Source organism: Oreochromis niloticus, linkage group LG1, assembly GCF_001858045.2.
Source record: "Oreochromis niloticus isolate F11D_XX linkage group LG1, O_niloticus_UMD_NMBU, whole genome shotgun sequence".
NCBI lineage: Eukaryota > Metazoa > Chordata > Actinopteri > Cichliformes > Cichlidae > Oreochromis > Oreochromis niloticus.
Genome location: NC_031965.2, coordinates 17731086 through 17753285, shown reverse-complemented (window position 1 = coordinate 17753285; position 22200 = coordinate 17731086). Strand labels below are relative to the sequence as shown.

Genomic DNA, 22200 nt, shown 5'->3' with positions numbered 1-22200 from the left:
TGAGAACAATAAAATTGACTCAGTGAAGCCCAGAGAGAGCTGAAGAGGAAGGACCACAGATGTCTGTCCCGCCACCCACCCCCATGCCACACTCAGCTCTCGCTTCTGTTGGTAGATGACAAAGGGGAGGAGAAAGGGGGAGGACACAGTCTAGCTTAATGTATTGGTTGTTGTGGTGGCAAAAGGTGCGTAGTTGGTAGGCCTGCTAAAGGGGTACCAAATCTATTGTTAACAAATATGTTCCTTCAGAGAGAAAAAAAAACACGACACTATGCTACAGAGAAGCCAAGATAATACTCAAGACAACCGTGTGTTGTCCTTCAAAACCTGTGGCACAGCTTGACAGGCAAAAAGACAAAGTCAACCAACCTGCCCAACCACTCCAACGTGACAAAAAGTGCTGGTGGCATGCTTTTAGATACAATATGACACACACACTGACACACACACACACACACACACTACAAGAAAAACATCTCTTTCACAGAGTGAGCTTCCCTCCTTATCAACAGGCAGACGTGGTATTGATCCTCCCCTGGGGTTTTCTATTTACAGTCTGCTGGTTAACAGAGAGAGCAGGAAGGGAGTCTTCCAGAAACTTTACTCAGCAACCATCGATTTGCCATTAAACCAGGACCTCACATTCCTTCATCAAATTTGTGAGTCCAAAAAACCTAAAACAGAGGGCATGTAGTCACATATTTTGACATAACTTTACACCCTAAACACAATGGAGTGGGCAAAGTGAAAGAAAGTGCTTCCTGCTTTATCAAAACAACCCAAGGAACATTTTTAGTAACATGTTGCTGTTGGGAGAGTTTCTGGAAGTAAAAGAAAATGAAAATGCTTTCAAAAACAATGTTTATTCCTCAGTTGACATCACACACAGTGTATTAAACAAAGCTTAAAATTAAAATCATATTGCAGTGTACGGATGTGTACAATAACAAGTTACCAGTCTAAAGAGCAACAGTGAGTCTAATTGAACTGATAGTCTTTTCTGAATGTTTAATCTAGGACCAACAACTGTCTACTTGCTTGGGTGTTACTACACAGGCAGAAAAAGCATTACATTGCTTGGTGCATATCAGTAGATGTCTACTTTATTAATTGACTATTTTGAGAGTATTTGTATTGATAACTTATAATAAATTTTGGACATTTGCTGTAGATTTTGGAATAACTGCGGGAAAGTCGACAAATGCTCAGGTCACATGCAAACCCTCTATGGTTATGCTTGTAGACAAATTGGACAGGCCAACGCAGTATGGTCACACTGAAACCACTTTAAGGACATACTCCTGCTTACAAGTGCTGAACAAGTCAAGTTTACAGGAGATAGAGATGGATGCCTGTCTGCGGCAAATGGGTTTTAATACAGAAGTGTCAGCAATTATATATTTGCAGGTGAAATCGCCATCAATGAAAGACAGCCTGAGCAATAAGACAGACTAAAACAGTCGGCAGATAGCCAAGGGATCTCACAAGTTATGATGACTTTATATCCCAGAAAAAGCAAAACAGTCCCAGGACAAACAAGCTAAGTGCTGGTTTGGCTGGGAAAGCAGACAGCAAAGTGCACCAGGGAGGGGAAAGAGCTGGAGGGAGACAGCAGAGGACCAACATGGAGGCAGGAGCCATGTGTTAGCACAGTTCATGACACACAAACTGTGTAACTAAAAGTCTGCAAAGGCACAGTCTCTCTTTTCGCTCTAGTTTGTGTCCATCTTCTCTGCTTGCTGGTATTAGCAGCAGTGTGCATCCCATCCCCCCGAACTCCATGCACACCCACAGTCAGCTACTCCGCTCCCTTCCTTCTGCTCTGCAGAGAGACGTGCAGGTTTGGCGAGGCCCAGAGGATGAAGTGGCGTGGGAAGGGTTAAGTCCAAACAGATCCATCTGCTTCCTCGTCTGTCCTCCTGGCTGGCTGCTGGCCCCAGCCCAGCTTTTACACAGCCTAAAGCCTGACGCAAAGCATACACAAACAGACACAACTGGACTGCACACATCAAAAGCCACCATGCTGACAGGTATGAGTATTTTTGCAAAGCACTTTGTGATACACAGGGGGAAATGTTTTCCAGATAGCGATAAACAAGATACTAATGATCTTTTTTTTGTCCCTTTTTATTCAACATTTGAGAATATCTTTAGTTTCACTAAATTCACACAGAACATAAGAAAAGACAGCTACAAGAAAAACTCCAGACCTATGTACTATATTTTTATAACTATATTTTAAAAATGTTTAATGTTTAGAACAGTAAAGTTAGCCTGTCACAGAATGTTCATTGTTATTAAATGGGCATTTTTGCCCATTTTGGTTGGACTCAAACCTGGTGCCCCCTGCATTTCAGCCATATAGCATTTGTCTTCCGCTCAATCACTGAACTAAACTAGTGGCCTGAATTTTCATCTAAGAAGTGATTCTGAGGACCATGTTTGATATCTGTCCTTGGCTGAGAAGTTACAGTTATAAAGGCCAGCATTTTATTTTTTCTTGTGCTACTGCAGCCTCACAGCTGTCAGTCAAGTATCTACAATGATACACCCACTCAGAAGCCTTGAAGCTAAAGAAGCCTTTCTAAAACATCTCCAACAATATTCAAAACACAGCACAGTAAAGCTAAGGACGTTAATGTGAACTAGATGAATGGTCAGTGACACAGAACTCATGATTATAATCACAATTAGAGTGCACTTAAACACTGATCCCCATTTTTTTTGTATCCACAAGTGAAAACTAGGGGGTGTTTAGTGTCGACAATAACACTAAACACCAAAAGCACAGAAAGAGTCAATATAAAGCAAGAAGGCTGAAGTAGAGAAATAAGCTTAGTAGAGAAGCATAAAAAAAAAAAAATCTCCACCTATAAAAACTCTTTCAGTTGTGTTCATGTTCGGACCCATCCATGCCACATACACAGCTGAACAGCTGCAGGAAATCAAAGGCAGAGGCAGAAAGGAAGGGGACACCCGTGTGCACTGCTGCACGCACCCTTATAAAAAGCATGCGTTGTCACTGAGAGGACAGGCTGTCTGATGAAGGAACACCTGGCTAGGGAGAGGCCCAAACCTGCTGAACCTTTGCAGTCTTGCTGCATTTGTACTGAAACAACACAACAAAAGAGGGCTACTCCTGTGCAGTATACTATTCTGCATTTGCAAAGGTGAAGTTAACACAGAAGGACTCTGTTTAGGCTGTTGATGCTGAGGTGTGGGAGAGTGAATAGGAGAAAAGACAAGAGAGAGACAGAGAGAGGGGCGTGCAGACTTACAGTGTGTCAGACAACAAGGTCAGCCCATCCCCGGAGAGGTGTTGGCTTTCTAACAGAGCATAGCTACTTGAAACCAAGGTCACTGCTCTGTGGCTGCGAGAGGGACTGGAGAGTGGGGCCAGACAGGGACAGCTTTGCCACATATGTTGTGCGGCCTCAGTGAGTGAGTAACTGGGATTTCGTAGGTCTGTTTGTGTGCGAGCATGGCTTGAATGGATGAAATTCAGATCAGTGGCAGAAAATAAATAAATAAAAGAACAAATAACATATCTACACCCACTCAGGGCTAAATTTCCTGAAACCAGATGCTTTTCTGACATAAACAAATCAGAACACAGTCCATTATCGGTGCTATTATGGCTAGAAACTGTAGAGTACGGATCTTAGCCGCTCTCTGCACTCATTCAACATTTAATGGCCCTTTGCGTGCCTTTTTTTTTTTTTTTTTATACTGCTGTTGTAGGAGAGGAGATTTACCGAATAGCACAGAAACTAAACGCAGTAAAACATATGGTTAAGTTTTGCAATTTATACCAACTCTTAATCCAGGTTAAGCCATTACAACTGACACAGAAGCATGAAACTGAAAACAAGACAACATGAATCCTTTTATCTTTCCACTGTCCTCGCTTTCAATAATAAATAATAAGGGTTATTCCTGCTCACAATGGGCATTTGGAGGGTGACCATGCATATCTGCATGATTAGTCCACACCATTAAGGAAATGTGTCTGTGTTACCCGACATAAAAGCAGTTGATGCTTTTTCCTGTTCTGCCATTTAGTAAATACTTTTTAAGTATATTAAATCCCACTTACAAAAAGCTTCCTTTTGGTGGAAAACCAAAACCTCTTTTTTAGCACCAATTTTGAAGTTCGCTTAACCAATTATACAAACACTTATTTAATCTATCAAACAATGTTGGCACGCGACAGCATGTGTCATTGCTTGTGCACTTGTCAGTGAGATCTAAGACAACATTTGAGAGCTTGAAAACATGAATATGATTTAGGCTTGCACACACACTATCACCACCACCCAGCATTTCTATTTATGCACAACAGCCACAGGGGCTGAAAGAGGGTTATTGGATGGACAAACAAAACCAAACTGTGTAGGGAAGGGAGGACTACTTCAATGTTATCTTATCCTCCCCCACCTTGGACAACGGCCTAGCAGCTCTAAAATTAGCCATCACATCTAAACACAGTCTTTGGTGTAGCAGCTACTCTTTGATGGGAACTTGGCTCATGGCTGACATACTGAAAGCGCACTCAAGCCTGTCTCAAAATGTAGAGATGAAGCCGAGATAGTACACAAATACAAACCAGACGAGCATAGCCCTCTCAATTTTTACAAATAATCTAGAAGAATATGGAGGAAGTTATTGTTTTAACTGATTTCTGCCTATAGAAAAAGAATGTAAGAAAACGTAATGTAATGTAATGTAAGAATTGTAATTTTACAAAATGACTGAAATGACAAGCGTCTTCTAACAATAAATAAATCCAACAATAATTATACTGCCACATGACAAAAATGAAAGTGAGCCGCTATGATGTGATGTTTAAGATCAGTTCGAAAAACAAGAAGTGAAAGAAGAAAATGTGACTCAGCGAGGAGACTTTTTGTTTTTTTAAATACAGGGTTCCGGCTGATGATAGAATAAGTAGCTGGCAATTCATAGACCACCAACATCATGAAGCAGCAGTGAGCCTAAATCAGTCTAACCATCAGGTACACTTCCTCTTTGTGCGTGCGTGTATTAACATGTACTTTAGCTTGAGGAAAACACTGCCTGAGAAACAACCATGACCTCCCAGCAAGAGCAGATTTAAGTTTTTTTTGTTTTTTCTTTTTAAATAGATGAAAGCAGACCAACATCCTGTGTTCATAGCTATGCAGTGATACCACTATTTTGTGTGTTTTTAAGCAAATATAGGAGCAGGATTAGCTATAAATGCTAGGTTTACAGTATTGAATGCGTTGGCCGCTCACACTCTCTCTCTCTCTTTCTAAGTGTATAACATTTTGTAGACGCACGAATTCTTTAACAAAAACATACATTAAAAAGACAGAGAGAAAACCCTAAAGAATAATAAATTAGAGAAATGTCCAATCTGATTGTGCACAAATGCAGTATGAAATATAGCAGCATGCAGTGATGAGGGGGCCAAGCAGTTCAGCAGGTTACAGTCGCCATGGCAACCAGATCTGAATCGTGTTAAAAGCGCTGAAAAGAAAAATGTATTTTTTCCCCTTTTTGCAGTATCCCTCGGTCATTCCTAATGGATTTTTTTTTTTTTTTTTTTTTTTTTTTTTTGAGGGGGGGGGGGCGCAATCTCAAACAGTTGAATTATTTTGATTTAGTTTGGCTGGCTATTCTGAAAATGTCCAAGTTGCTCTGATCTGATAAGTTTCTTGAGGCTTGGTCTGAATATATCACCTCTGCCTGTGGTCTGTGAAAATAACCCAATCACCCAATTGTAAAGTCAAGGTGACATGTTATCAAACAAAAGACCACATTTCTCTTGTCGCTTCCAACAGAGTTCAAATACAGAGTTGTAGAATTTAAATGCAAAGAGAAAAAACAAACAAACAAACAAAAGATGCCCAAAGCATTGCTCAGATATGACCTCACTTCCTGTTTGGTAGCTTCAAAACTGATGAAAGGGCATTTATAAGAATCTGCAATCTATACAACTTTATCTGTGTCAATTTTTCTGTGAGGATTAAAAAAGAAAAAACAAAACAAAAACAAACTGGACTACATGTTGATTTAATACCTTCCAAAATGGCTGAAATTGGTGTCACAAGCTGATTTGAATTCTGCTCTCCTAGGAATTCATAGGAGTCCTTTTTTGAAAACCCAGTGTAATTGCGCGTGGTTTGAAAATTACATGCATAAATGAACATTCAAAATAAAACCTACTGGCATAGCTAGACTGCTTGATACAGTGACACATAAATTAAGTTAGAAATTATGAAAAAACCAAAAAACCCAAAAACGATGATCTATGAAAAGAGGTAGTAACAGTTGAACTTCTTCACCCCCAATTATGTGTTGGTTCGCAAATATGCTGTCAACTGTCTCTAAAGACATGCTATTAAATTCTTACAAACAGAATAAATGGATTTGCTATGTCCATTGCTTCTAAGAGTGAATCATGTTCTGCCAAATTACTTACACCACTTTTCACTACTGAAATAATCTGTTAACTATCCCAAATTCATGGCAGAAAAAACAGCAGTAATAAGGAGCAAGCTCAATGCTGCAGGATGTGTTTATGTGCCTGCTGCCATGCGATGCTTTGTATTCTTTTCACTCTCACACCTACGAGTTACTTCCACTCACTCATAGTGCTAAATGGTCTGAACCTTCATTACACGGAGAAGACTGGCCTCCCACTCACTACCCACTAGAAATGGCATTCTGCCATGTGGGGAAGAGGGTGTCTGTGCGAGTGTGCTAAAAAAGCACAGGACAATGACAAAAACAATCAGGGAGTAGTTAAACTCTCTCGCAGCCTGTGATCCTTGAAATATTTCACATCAAATGCAAGTCGAAGTCCAACATGCTGATATGAAGCCGCTGGGTAGGAAGTTAAGCTTAGTACTGCATTCCCCCTCTTCCCATTTTCCTGAATCTCAACAACCTATAGCGGACCTCAAATTCCAATGCCTAAGATGTGAGCTCTCTGCCATTCAGTGTGGCTATTAGCGTATTTCTCCACACTCCATACCACAGTGCTTTGCCTGTTCCCTGTAAACAGGCTCTTTCTATACAGCATCAGTATGCAGTTTGCTTCATGGGGAGGAGGAGCAGTAGCACAGGAGAGGAAAAGGGAAGGCTGGGAAAACAAAGCCTCTATGGTCGTCTCTCCAGCCGGGCCATGCCGAGCCGCAGTAGCGGGGGCGAGTTATGTAATGTGACTGGCAGGGCCCACTTCCCTGTTCAGAGCTGCCGCTCACACTAATCCCCACTGAGGAACAAGCCCTGCTTTAGAGAAGGAAGAGGAGATAGAAGGGGAGTTGTGAGGGAGCCAGTGGAGGAGGTGTGATTACAAGAATTTTTCCCTTTCATCTGCACCAAATCGAACACCCAGACATCTCCCCTCTCAGCTCCTCTTTTGAAAGATAAAAGAATTATATCAGCACTGCTGATGGCTGGCTACAGCATAGACTGAGACAGAAGCCATGCAGTAAAGACACATTCCCATCACTTAGGAATGTTTCTGATGACTAATTTATCAGTTGTTTAAAGCAGAGAAAGACTAAAAACAAGAAAACATTTGAAACACGATACAATCATGTGCTGCATGTGAATTTAGCATCCTTCGATAGTCAAATCATATTTTAAATGCTGCAGATCTGTGTGGTTCTTCCTGTCCACACAAAACGTGGTTAATTGCAACATACTGGCCAGAGACCATAAAGTCAAACCTGACTTCAGGTGACAAAAGGCATATCAAAGGATACCTCTGATACTGGTTAATCAGCAATCGAACCTGGAATTGCCACTGGATAGACACGACAAGTCTATCACTTCATATGTGGATGGGGCTTCAGCTACACAACTTCAGATTACTTTATCTAGTGTGCCAGCAGCCTTTCGTTGTTACAGGTTAGTGTCCACACTGCCTGTGCAGAATGCTGCTACGCATGTGTCAGTTTACTCGGACACAGCCAACATACAACCGCTCATTTTCTACAACAAAGTGCTGCAGAACTGGCTGCTTCACTCAGCTGTCATCTGCTTACTTTTCACCTTGCTTGTTTACAATTTCCAGACACAGAAGGAAAGAGGGGCACAGCCGTCTGTTGAGGCTGCTAGTGGTAGGTGGCATCGACCAACAGAAAACTGGAATTGCATATAATAATAAAAAAAAAAATCAACAGAAAATTGGATTAAGTGGCTGGTATTTCTGGTGGTTACTAGTGACAACAGATAAATGGTGGTCATAGTTCACACAAGACACTAGCTCATAAACGTAGTTCTACAAACATATTTGAAATCTGTGCTCGTTATGCAACCCATTCGGCTACACGATCTTGATCAGGAATCTCTACTACAGGCCGAGAGAAATGAATGTGAGAAAAGATAATGCTAAAATGATGTCTGCACCATTTGTACGAGCAGATCACTGTTAACCCCACATAAAACTCACGCAGACAACTCATGCAGACATGACACCAAAACAGTCATGTTGGTAATAAGAAACACACAGGGCAAAGAAAAGAACAAGTAATCACCAGGAACCTCAGTCAATTCTGCTAACCACGGAGACCAGGTGGAGGATTTAAAGCAGTTAAAAATAAAAGTCTGATTCTGATTTACTGAGCTGCTTGCCTGGAAACCATGTGATCAGCATCACATGAGGAGAGGGAGGAGGAGAGTGGCAAAGAGCTGGTTTGTGTGTGTGCATGTGTGTTCAGCTCTCACAGGCGCACGCACGCACACACACACACACACCATGTGTTCCACTCCTGGCACCATAATAAGCTTTGTGATCAGTTTCCTTGGTTTCCACTGACAGTAAGCAGATATAGGCAGCTCGGAGAGGTAAACAGAAGCTGCTCTTGCTAGTGCACGGCCACAGGCACAGAGACACGAGAGAGGCGGATGGGGAGGAAGCGCAAGCTAGTCAAAAACAGAGAGAGACGAATTTGTGCAGAAGAAGAGGTGCATAGGCAGCCTCGCAGCTGTTGGGTGTCGGGCAGTGCAGAGGGTCCAGACGCTGAACCTTCGACAGCTGATTAAAAAAAAAAAAATCAAAAACAAACAAACAAACAACGACGACACATTCAACTATTTTTTGCCCTTTTATTTTAATCTCATCTGTGAATTATATTTAACTGATACCAACTTTACTGCATTTCCTGCCACAAGGTAGTGCGTGTTTGTTGATAGAAGTACAATAAAATGGGTTGTGCTCTCAGCTAGTCGCATTAACCAAACATAAAGATGTGTTTGTGCGTGTGCAATGCATGTGTGAGTGAGACAGATAGAGGGTAACGGAGGGCTTTTGTTGGACACATGCTAGTTCTGCACTACAGAAGCTGTGACCTACTTTTTACACACACACACACACACACACACACACACACACACACACACACACACACACACACACACACAGCCTTTGACAATGGGACAGGAAAGCAGAGGTTAGGCTTGCACTAAGCCCTATTCTTAATACATGCATTCCAATGGATAGAGCTCAGGGGCTGCTGAGCTTTCAGCCTGCCTGTTGGTACAAGCATCTCCTGCACAGTCTCATGCATGCCTAACAATACAGAGTAAATGCTACTACTTGTAGCTTTTAAGCACATATGTGCATGTAAAGGGTCTAATGATAAGTAGGAAAAAAGGGCATTTTATAACTGATATATATTTGCAGCAAAAGTAAAAATTCTGAATAACAAAGTTTGCTTTTTAAAAATAAAACAAACCATTGTTAAGTACATAAGCTGCACTGCAACAAAACATGTTTGCCATCATAGAAACAGTTAACACAATTGTGATGTTTATTTCAATTTAGCCAGTAATGCATTAAAACATACCATATGATGATGCCATAGCACCAGTGGAGCTTTGATAGGCTTTGGGGGAAATAAAAAACTGCAAATCCCATGAAAATGACATCCTTTCCTATTTTTGTAGTTAGCGGTCAGCATGAAACCATGTGGAGGTTCATGCTGACAACTTGATGCGTATATGCCAATGTAGGAGGTGCTGTGAACAGCTGATCAGATCGATAAACTGTTTGGATTATGTTTTTGTTGTTCCATGCACCTTTTATGTGATTTTTGCAAACCCTCGATTGGAAGAAAACAGTGGTCTGGGACATGTTAAATCCGGTATATCCAAGTCCAATTTGTCTGTTTTTAGATGCCAAAAGAATTATTACTCTAGCTTATTTGGTTACACATGGATTTGAAAATAGATATTCGGTAGTAAAGGGCATGTTGGGAATAACACGGAGAGACTGCCACACCACACCTGGAGTTATCCATTTTTACATTTTTCTTTAATAGAAACTGGTTTTACACAAGATCATATCATCTGCCTACCTTTAAAGCTGTTAAAAACTAAAAAACTGATGCAGTAATATTAAAAATGAATGACACTCAAACAGCGAGAAAAGCCATCTGCAACAGTTAAGCCAATCTACTTGATTAAATTCTATGTTATTTTAGGTTTGCATTACGTGTCAGCAGTAAGCTTCAATTTTCCTGTAAGGAGAGCTAACAACGTTGAAGGGGGACTAACAACAAACCCATCTGAATGCTTTTCATGCTAGACAACAAGTTTACTTGCAACATATCCAAATCTAATGCTTGGGGGTGCTCTACAAATATATCACAATCAAATTAGTCAAGAACTTCAGGAGAATAAGCTATGAATACAGGGTCACCTAAACTAAAGAGAGGTCAATTCAGAGAAGCAGCTAACTATCCAATCCATAGCAAACACCTGAACACTTCTCCATGTGAATATCATTTGATTCCTGTGTTCTCCTCGTAAAGAATGTCTTTTCACACAACATGCTTCCCAATCCCAAAAAGCCCTCATAAGAAACAAACAGCCATAAAATATCTTTTTAAGAAGAAACTTCTCGCTAACAGAGGTTCAGTGAAAGAGGCCTAAAAAGACCAAGTAAAAAAAATTGTATTTGTCAACATACCGATTCCATGGCTGTAGGAGAATGTCAGTGGGCTAAAATCCAAATAGAAAATACACCTGCTGCTGCAGAATCCACGAATCCTGAAAAAGGATAAAAAGAAATATATATATAAAATTATTGAACAGGAAAACACAAGCAGTCTCACATTTTTATGCAACACACTCAGATGGACAGAGAGGGTAAAATTTATCCTCAAAGGATCTCTCAGTTATTTAACTGAGAAAGGCAGTGAAGCATTTTGTCCCCACATTTGCTCCTCCAACTGAACACCAGATACTCCCATCGTTGTCTTATCCAAAACATGTTAACTCATGTGCTTCAAAGTGATTTCAATATGTTACAAAGATAAACTTTTCCTTATCCTTAACCTTCCACGCCTGGACATGTCATGTCCACGCAATTTGAATTTCCATGCACCAGTATCCTTTTTATGACTGTATGGTTTTCAAGTCTGGAAAAAAATTCAACCTCTGAACAACAAGTGACTATATGAAATAGGTCAGCAACAGGTCAACAAGTAATGGCATACAGAGAAATCCTGAAGTCAGTGTACTGCTGTTGGCCCTGCCCCCAGTCCAACCACACAATGAGGACAAGGGTTTATCAGGATTTAGGCAGCGGGACATGGGAGGGTATTTAACAGGGGCCCAGTGTTGGGTTTGGCATTCCAGTGATTTTGGGACAAAACTCCAATCTGAACCCACACGTATTTCATCATTTCATATGCTTTAATGCATTATAACAGGACTAAAAGGAAAAATTCAATAGCATCTTGTTTTCAGTTTTAGCACAGGCAGGGTGGCAAGTGTGAATGCAAGACAGGATTAAGGTCAGACCTCCCTAGGAGGGCCTGAGTGGTAAGGAGGATGATGGTTAGATGTGCATTTGTGTTTGTACTGGAGTGGAACCTGTGGGGCTTTCCCAGCGGGAAGTACAGGATTGATGGATTGTTACAATCCAGACAGGGAGTGCAACACTACCCTCCCAGAGTTTGGAATACAGGATAAGGACAATCCATCTTATTGATCACAAAAAAAAAACAACAACAACAAAAAAAACAACTGACAAAGACCATAACGATGAAATCAAAGCCAACTTTGGTAAATAAGGTTAATCTGTCAAGTCACATTATAGTGCTTAACACACCATATTACTAAGAATAAAAGTGTTTGAAATTGAACAACTGTCATCTGTACAATATAGTAAAACACTGCATTGTGTCACTCCAGAGACAATGAAAATATGTTCCCTTATTGTTAAAAAAATAAATTAAAAAATAAATATAATATCCCCATTCCTTTCCCTTTCAGCATGACAACTCAGACCAGCTATTTGTACTGTTTAACAAAGTCAGACAACTTGTTTTGAGCATGACTCAACCACTACTACTTTCTCCAGAGAACTTTGTAAGATTTGAGATTTTTTGTCAGGCTTCTATAAAATGCTTCTGCAGACACATACATTGCTTAAAAAAATGACTGACTGTATCTGCACATGCATATTTGATTCTGCTCAGCCTGTATTGCCGAGTATGTCAAAGAGAGTAGTGTTTTATATTTTAATTATACTCTGTTAAACAGAAGAAAAAAAAAAGACAGCCGACCTGTCCCTTTGCACAGATTCTTTTAGAAGAAACTGCTAAGGAAATACGAGTGACATAATAAGTTCAACTATGGTGCAGAACAGATGACAGATATCGATCTTCAGGGAGATGATCAAACAGGTGCCAAAGAAATAAGCAAAAAATAAAAATGGATCATCATCTTTGTGCACAGCCTATGAAATCAGCTCACATGAAATCACAAAATATGTGTGCATTGCTCAGGAAACAAAAGCCAACTAACACCAAGGTGGAACAGTTGTTTACCTACTGGAACCGACAAACTTCTTACTGATGGTTTCTTCTTAGATAAAGAGCGTTGACTAAGCTACACCAGGAGAGCATGAGAGAGTGACACATATGTGCTGCACACGCACAAAATCTACTGAACAGGCAAATTTAGACAAAACATTAACCTGACTGACATCAGTCCCATAAAAGCCTAACTTTTGACAGTAGAAGTCTCCAAACGCTGACACATGTTTTCATGTTTTCTATACAACTGTGTAAGATTTGTTTCTATACTAATGCAAATCAACAGGTTGAAACACCTGCTTAAAGTGTGGCTCCACTTAACTCCACTTAGTAAAAAGCCTCGCCTTCAAACTATGCAGAGCTGACTTCAAACATTTAACATGATCACGCATAATTACAAGACATTTCTAGCTCTGCATCACCATGACAACAGGTCTGCATATTCACTTCTGCATCTTCACTGTCACCATTATCAAGCTGCTGAAATATCAGCAGTGTGTTTCAGATTGCTTCGCCAACTTTATTGCAGCACTGCAGGTCACATGTCAGCGAGGAACAGAAGAATATGTGAGGCACGGTGCAATAAGCTACAACATGTGTGCACTTCTACAAGCTTTTCTAAACCCTGCTCTAAGGTGAGCGAGCTAGTGAGACCAGCCCTGGTTTTAACGGTGACCTTCAACAAGAATCAGAGCCCGTCTTTGATGCTGACAGACTATGACTGATGAAAGAGATAAATCTCTTCACTGGAGCTTGGAGAATAGCACTGTGCTTAGACTGACTCAAACATTTGGTTGCAGCAAAATAAAAAAATAAAAAAGATGGAGGCATAGTTTAGAGAGCTTTACTTACCTAACCATCTCGTCAACTGTATCAACACTGCAAATGTCCTGCCGTTTAAACTTAAGACTAGACTCACTGTGTGCAGTGAGGACAGAGACCAGTTCCATGTGAATGACCACTAGTGGCACCTGAAGTGCGTTTTCTCTTTGTGTAAAGAGAAAGGCCTTCTCTGGATGTTTTGGGATTAAGGAGGACAGGCAAGTTTTAACACAGGTTTCAGGGCACAGATATCTTTTTGCTTCACTTTCTGCAAACCTGAATCACTACTTGTTTTTCATCAGAAGTCTGGACCATAAAACACAAACTCGACAGTGCTCCCCAAGGCTATAGCACACCTCTCCAGTCAGCCCTGTGTCTGGCTGGCTGGTCCTATCATAGAGCAGATCAGAGGCAGCTGAAAGCCAACCTGGAACAACAGCTCAGGCCCTTGTCTGATTTCATAAAGAGTGTCACAGGCCACATAGGCATCGTGCAAGGGCATTCAGACCAGAAATACTGCAGGACTTTACTGAGGTAAGAGACTGAAACAAAAAGTTGTGTTTTTCTTTGATATCACAGATGCTGTACTGCAAAAACTAGAAATAATGAACACATGGAATGGGGTGAACCAATGCTAGTGCATCTGACAAAAAAAAGACATCTCAAGAGCTATGTATGGAGATTTCTTTTGCATTTCACTTAGATCATCAGAGACAAAGAGATCACCTGCGGACCACTTATGTGCACCCCTGAGTATAGAGACCTGCACATCAAAACAACTCCAGCACAATGGCCAACAAACAACAGGTCAGTTCTTCCATCTGTCATGTCATGTCTCAAAAAACAGAACTCTACGAACAATTTTTGGGTATATGCGATCAATATTTCAATCACTAAAAACAGCAAGGTCCTTCCAGAGGGCCACTTATTTACATACGTCTTGTGGATAATCCCTCCACTTACACTAGAACCGTTATGCTAAGCCAACATTAGGTAGGTACTTTACATTGATTCATGTGAGGTTATTTTCAGGATCACTGCAGAGAGAACAGCAGAGCAGTAGAGACAAAGCAGTAATATTTAGACTAACTACCCTATGTTGTAAATCTTTTGTAACTGTATGTTTATTGAATTTTAAACTTTACACTGACACCAAAATTAAACAAGACAAAACCAACTAGGGCTGGGCCATATTATACCGTTCACGGTAATACTGGTACAATGTTAGGCAACGATAAGAAAATGAAATATCGCGATAGAATATGGGTAAAACGCGCATGCGCAATGCCTTTGTTTTCATACGCACATGGCCGATTGTTGAGTGAAACAGATGAACCAGAATTGGTTTGTAAAAATGGTGCAACTTCAGTGATGTGGAACTGGTTTGGTGTTTGTCCATCAGATACACAACAAAGCACATTTTTTTGTAGAACATGCAAGCGGGCTGTCATTATTGCTGTATTTGTCGGACTAAGGTGCTTGTAAATCTGGGAGTAACCTGGGTCCTATACTCCGTCCTCTTTTAAGGTCCCAAAGTCAAACAAACACAGCATCACTGAGAGTTAAAAACTGTCTAAATTCTTTCATCTTTAATAAAACGATCAGCATTGCTGCTTTACTAGGTGTTTAACATCCTGGCATCCATGAAAACAGAATTTATTACATTTATCGGAGTTAGAAGTTAGCAGGAAGCTAGCAGAAGTTAGCAGGAAGCTAGCGGAAGTTAGCTCACTAGTTTCGCTAGTTACCTAAGCATGATATAGCATGTTCTGACTGCAAGATTTCTGAAAAAGTTCAAACGTACAGCTCTTCTATCACTTCCAACATAAATGAAGACAGGAAACTAAACAGCAGTGACGTTTGTAGGGTTACTGAAGTTGGGCTAGCTGGTATATAATGATGTGCTATGTGATCGCTAGCGACACAGCTATGTTAGCATAACATAAACAGTGAAGCTGGAGGATGAACGCTAACTTTTTTCCACTCGATAAAAGTTAACGTGAGGGTTCCTGGTGGTTAGGGACAAGTGCAATCGCATGGCAGGATGCTGTAAACGGACCAAACTTCAGTCAGGAGAACAACTGAGATAATCCATCCACAATACGAGGTTAGTCATTAATATACTGCAACAACACGGGAATAGAGCAGCTGTGATAGAATACAGCATTAATGAATCAATGGTACAGAAGTGGAGGAAGCAAGAAGAATGAGTTGAATAAAGTTTGATTTATCTGACTGTTTTGTTTCGCTTAATGTGCCTTATAATCCCGTGCACCTTATGGTCCGAAAAATACATATTTGGCTTTTTTATTTGGCACACTGCAATTTAATGTTGCAAAGCACCTCTTTTTAACTTCAGTGGATATTATACATGGTTATGCTCAGGATATGTCAGCCCATTTCTACTGGAAATGCCTTTTGGTTAAACTTTCAGCAAGGAATTTGCATTTGCACTGTTAAATTTTTTATATAGCTTTAATGCATATAAAAAACAGTTGCTTGTTTAAGTGAAAATAAATGAATGGGGGGTTTTTTGCGCTAGTAAAGTTATGGAGTTGTATTTTGTCTCGCATCAATTATATCGTCAGTTTAGGGCTGCCACAAACGATTATTTTGATAGTCGACTAGTCACCGATTATTTTTGCGATTAGTCGACTAATCAGATCATGCATCCATTGGACGTAAAATGTACAGCTTATTGCACCAGCATGCATCTGCTCTTATATAACTATCATTAGCTTACAGCTTTAAGTGTTTAAGGTATGTGCTAACTAAAAATAAAGACAAGATGGTAGTTTATTAAATTTTAATGAAATTTGCAGATTGTTTCGGTGAAGTTTAATAAACTCCTCGCTATCTAAAATATAACGGGACACCGGAGTATATTCTTGAGCATCTCACACTTCTGATAATCAGCTGTCTGCTTGACGTTTATTCAGCTGTGTGAAAACTTTAACTTTAATCTCAGCCAAACCGATTTACTCAGGAACAAATAAAATACTAAAAAAAAAAGCCAAACAATATCATTTTTAAGTTATCTAAGTGACTCATATATGTTTAACCTGAGTAGCGAAAGACGGCGGTGGGTTTGAAAACGATTTGCCGGGAGTCCGGTGTTCTCACGGGCTCTAGTGAGCCTTGCCCCCGGCTAGCTATCGAGCTAGTGGGTAACAGACGTCTCCGAAAACGTCGGAGCGCTTTTGAAAATATGTGGTGTCTTGATAAACTGAGCAGATATTTGAGGTTTACACAGTTACATTCTCGCCTGATAATATGTTAAACGTTTATTTTGTGACCCAGAAAGAATAATGAGAGTAATATTAAAACTAACTAGCTGCCGCCATTGTTGGAAACTGAGCTGGGCTGCGCTATGAATTCTGGGACAGACCTACTTCTTCTTCTTCGGGGTTTAACGGCAGCTGGCATCCTTGTACATGCAGTGCTGCCATCTTCTGTTTCAGTCCGTTATTACACTCTTAAATCCTACTACTTATTCCTGCGTCTTTTGTGATCTTACAAAGCTTCAAACGAAGCGTCGACTATCAAATCAGTCGTCGACGATTTTGATAGTCGACGTAATCGTGACTAGTCGACTAATCGTGGCAGCCCTACGTCAGTTATATCGTTATCGCAAATTTTCAAATGTATATTGTGATAAATCTTTTTGGCCATATCACCCTGCTCTAAAACCAACATAGTAGAACAAAACAAAACAAACAAAACAAAACAAACAGACAAACAACCCGGCTCATGAATACAAAGAAATAAATGGAAAATCCAGACATTTTAATTATGAGATACGATTAACAATATATATATGTAAAATAGCAGTGATCTGCTTGCATTACACCAGGGCCCATGAGAAAATAGCAGAGATATCCAAACCAACATACGCCATAAATGGGTCCCATATTTTATGAAACTTTTTGTCCCTACTGTGTAGCCTAAGAAATCTAGTGACACATATTCCAGTACCGTCCGGTGCCACTGAGTTTTAGATGGTGCCGTGTCCGTGATCCAGTTCAAGAGGATACATTTCCTTGCACAGAATGTTAACAACGCTTTCCAAACTTCCCCCTGATTTTATCATTTGCCACTCCAAGCAGCATGCACAGTGGATTGCATTCAGTGTCAGTGGCGAAGATCTTATCCAGTTTGCACTTTATGAGAGACCAGAATTGTTGTATTTTCTGGCAGGACCATAGACAGTGCGTTAGGTTGCCCACCTCCATTTTACATTTAGGGCACAGTGGAGAAAGGTCTGAATTGTATTTATGGCGTTGAGATGGTGATATGTGAACTCTGTGTAGGATTTTAATTTGGACTGCCTTTACTTTATTACAGACGCTCAGAGATTTAGCATTCTCCCATACTTCGTCCCATACCCTGTCACTGATCTCTATATGTAATTCTTTTTCCTATGTTGTAAATCTAATTAAACCTTATTTTCAGTTGCCCCCAAAATATTCTCGCAGCTTTAGATGATCCACCATTCACGAAGAAGGAGGGTTCATAAGGGTGGGTTAGCTTTTAGCTGCAATACTCTGTTTGCAGGGAGCTGTGATCAAACTAAATGGCAAGTCATTAGTACATTTAACTGAACATAAGTTTGCACCTCAAGTACTATGATTAAGCATCATGTATATAAATATTTTTTAAATCAAAGCCACAATTAGATGAGCCTCTTCGCTTAGTAACTTAATATAGTTTTACCTGTTCAACAGACATCTGCTCACATATGTCCACAAATTCCACACTGTACAAAGTTCAGGAAAAGGGTAAAAACAAACAAACAAACTCTGTCACCTTCTCACCCACTGTGTCTGCTGTTCCGTCTGTGGCACACAATTACTGTTTCACGGGTGGATAACGCCACAGTAATTGAATGTAACATTAAATTGCAACCCACCCTCCCTGATCCCCAGTCACAGCCACCAGCCTTAATGACTTTTCTGGTGGAAACCCTGGAATAACTATCTGCAACCACCATTTTGCCAAAACAAACCTGATAAAAATAAAATTGGCTTGTACTGAAATAAAGTCTTGCTTTGCCCTTGAGGTGGGGGATCCCCATATGGATGTAACATCACATGTAAACCATTAATAGCAACTGAAGGGTGCCTGGTGTTGATGATAAACCCGTGCTTATATCAAGTCTGAGATAAACAATATGAAGCAACAGCAGCTCAGCAGAACAGCCTGGGTTCAGCCTGCAGTATGTCAAAGCATCAGGTATCAGGCCTTATTGTAATATTTTAACTAATTAGATTCAGTCATCTGCTCCTCTATGCGCAAACACTGGAGGGGAAACCTGATACTGGAGGGTGTGGGTAGACAGCTGTGGGGAGGGAGGATGGGCCAAGGGGAGGAGAGAGAAAAAGAGATGCACACCACACATCTCCTCTTCAAAAACATCTACATTATTGATAAAGGCTGGTTTCTGCAGGGAGGGACCAGAGCACAGCGATCCTATACATGTCCAGCACGAGCCACCAATGCATATGCCATCATTTGAAGCTCTATTTAAAAAATAAATGAATAAATAAAAAATATAAACACCACATACATTCATGCTTCAACATGGAAGAACGGAGGAAAAATAAACAGAATAAGTGGGTGAATAAGGAAGCAGGGAGTTGGGACAAACTGCTTCTTTAGAAAACATAAGAAGGTGAGTCTGTTGGAGGGCTGTGAAGGGTGGATACCAGCTGAACAACAAACCAGCTAAATAAAAGCCTGATATCAAAAGAAAGGAGTGAGGGGAGGGGGAGAAGGGCTGCAATGAGAAGGCAGCAGCAGCAGCAGCAGCACTCGTGACACAGTTAGCGACAGCGCTTGTTTGTTCGGCACAGCCATGCCGCGGCAAGCTCAGCTCACACGCTCAGCTCCCCTCACTACGGATCCACTGCTGTTGTCAAGGTAACAAGCTCTCTGGACTGAGGGAAAAAAATCCTCACATTCAAAATACATCTTTTCAAATGCTGGACTCGAGATGAAGCTTGCATGTGTTCTTAATATACAGCTAGGGCATATACAGGGTGGTCTTCAGAAAAGGAATGCTTCTCGTTTTACTGTAAAAACTGATCATTTCCAGTGAGCCTTTTATCCAATAGAGACAGAATTAAAATGAAGGACCGCAATGAAAGCACTATAGCTGGGACATTCATATTTCAGACGTGCTTTTTAAAAATGAAAATTTGAATCCAAGGTCTCATCACGAGAGCAAAGATTACAGCAGAGGACAATCTTATCTCACTAGGTGAAACATCCATGGGATTCCAACTGGTTAATCATCACAGGGATCCATATAAACAAAGGAGAAAAATAAAAGAGCATGCAACTTGTGTTCATATGTTACAAGTGTGGGTGTGAGAAAAGTAGACTGAGCAAGATTTGTCCAATCTAAAGCTAAAAATAGCCACTTTTTGCAGTCAGAATGAATACTAAACATTACTAGAGTTCAGTAGTTAAAGACATGAAAATGAGAAGCAAGGAAAGTCTTATGTTCCTAATAATTTCTTAATATACAGCTGCTAAAATCATAACAACATTGCAAACAGGTGCTGTAGGGAGTCATGGTCACATATATCCATTTCACACAGTGACTGATTTCAAATACGTTAAATCCAAAACACGTTTTCTTCTAAGAACCCTTGCTATATTTTGCTATATAAACCTGCACATCGGTGTCAACATGGTGTGGGCTGGAGTGGGTGGATTTGCTGGCCTGCCACTGTCCTATTTTACAGCAGAGGCACTGGTTGATGCTCCAGAAAAAACTGCCAAAAACAGCAGTGCCTTTCAGACCCATTCTCTCCATCAGTACATTCCTGCTACGCTATGCTTGTTTCTTCTCTTCCTTTCTTCATATCATGTGATATGGAATGTCATTTAAAAGGGGGTTTTCATAGGACCCCCTTCCTTAAGCTTAAAATTTCAGGTATTCTCTCTCTCTCACTCACACACAAACCTTTAGTCTCTTCCTTAGGATCTTTCTATTGCAAACACATACAATAAGATCACATTACACCTATAGTCTATAGTATGAAAACCAGCATGTTACTATTTGTTCATCTGAAATATTTTTGTTCCATTTATTAGAAATGGCTTTTCCTCACATAAAGCTGTAGGCTAGTTTCACACAGTTCACATAAACAAATATTTCCTGCTCGTCTTTTTTAAAAGACACACAAAGCCGAAAATTGCGCCGCAATGTCTGACGGACAAAAACTACATACACTGCTGTCTGCAAACATACTAAACTAAAAGCTAAGATATGGGACTGCAAAATGAAAAATGTATTTATTGTGCCGTTCGTGTTAAACAATAGGATTGTAGAGTAAGAAAAGGCCAGCCATGGTGTTCACTGATGCAGTTTACAAAAAAAAAATAAAAAAAATGTTTAAACCGAGAAAGCTTGCTCTGCCATTAAGCCTCGCACACAACCTGAGCATTTCCACAGTTCTGCCATTTGTCATTTTCTGTTGCCATGGTTTCAGTGAAAGACAGAGCTCTATGAATATTGGAAATGGAGGAGTAGCAGCACATGGTACATAAACACCCGCACATGCTCTAACACCACAGAACGAGTCAACTGTGTTGGTTCTAAAAGCCTGCAGCCATCCGCTCACCCACACATTTCTTAGCCAGTAAAAAGCAGGCATTTAATAAATATCTCCAGCTGACACACATTGTCTCAACACATACACTAAATCAAATATCCAGCTACAAAGCCTGCTTGCCAGTTCTACACACGGTTATGAAATGGATTTCTTTAAACACACAGTCTGTTCTCCATAAAACAGCATGCCTCTCTAGAAGATACAGATAACATGATAAGAACAATTATTGGACAGTACAGATCTGCAGCATTGATGTGTGATAGAATCCACATAGCTGACATGAGCCATTGTCAAATGCACTAAAACCTACACATTAACTGACAACAGAGCATTTAAAAATGCCAATGTCCAACGCAGTGGGAGTAGATATTTAACCCTACTAACAGAGTCCATTTGATGACCAACATAGCTGATTTGGGTTGGTTTTAAGAATGGCGAATGCAAAAGTTAGGGAGGCACCAGTCTAACTCGACAAATTTGACTTCAGGTATCTGCTGATACAGAATATGGACACAATAGCATATTAAAATAATACTGCATTTTATATGCTGGTAAGAGACTGAGGATTATTCTTTTATGTCTAAAGGCTCTTTCACATAGGATGCGGCATGGTCTGACTGCTAGCTAGAGCGAATGGCCCAAAATTTGTGTTGCGCTGGCCACTGTACATCTGTACGTCTTTTTTACGTTGAGCAATTATTATTATTTTTTTTTATTATTACAAAACATAATACAAGACAAACAAAACAACATGTATCTTGCATTCAAAAAGAAGAAAGCTTTGTAACTATCCCTAATAGTGAATCGTGTGGTTGAACTTTGCGCAGCTGTAGGCTTCGTTTTTACTGGTTGCGGGAAAGTACGTCACACCGCAGCATGCTCGAGCAATCCTCGCTGGTGAGATTGCGCATTTGCGCGGCACAAGCAATAGAAAT

General features: G+C 40.3%; 1 protein-coding gene across 2 annotated transcripts in view; it reads right to left on the bottom strand.

Annotated features, from left to right (window-relative positions):
- Positions 1 to 22200, bottom strand: part of ankrd11 (ankyrin repeat domain 11) — a 106062-nt gene that overhangs the window by 68458 nt on the left and 15404 nt on the right. For both annotated transcript variants that reach the window (XM_013271685.3, XM_005466918.4), the window contains exon 2: positions 10967 to 11046. The gene's annotated coding sequence lies outside the window, so the exon portion shown is untranslated. The remainder of the gene's footprint in view (positions 1 to 10966; positions 11047 to 22200) is intronic.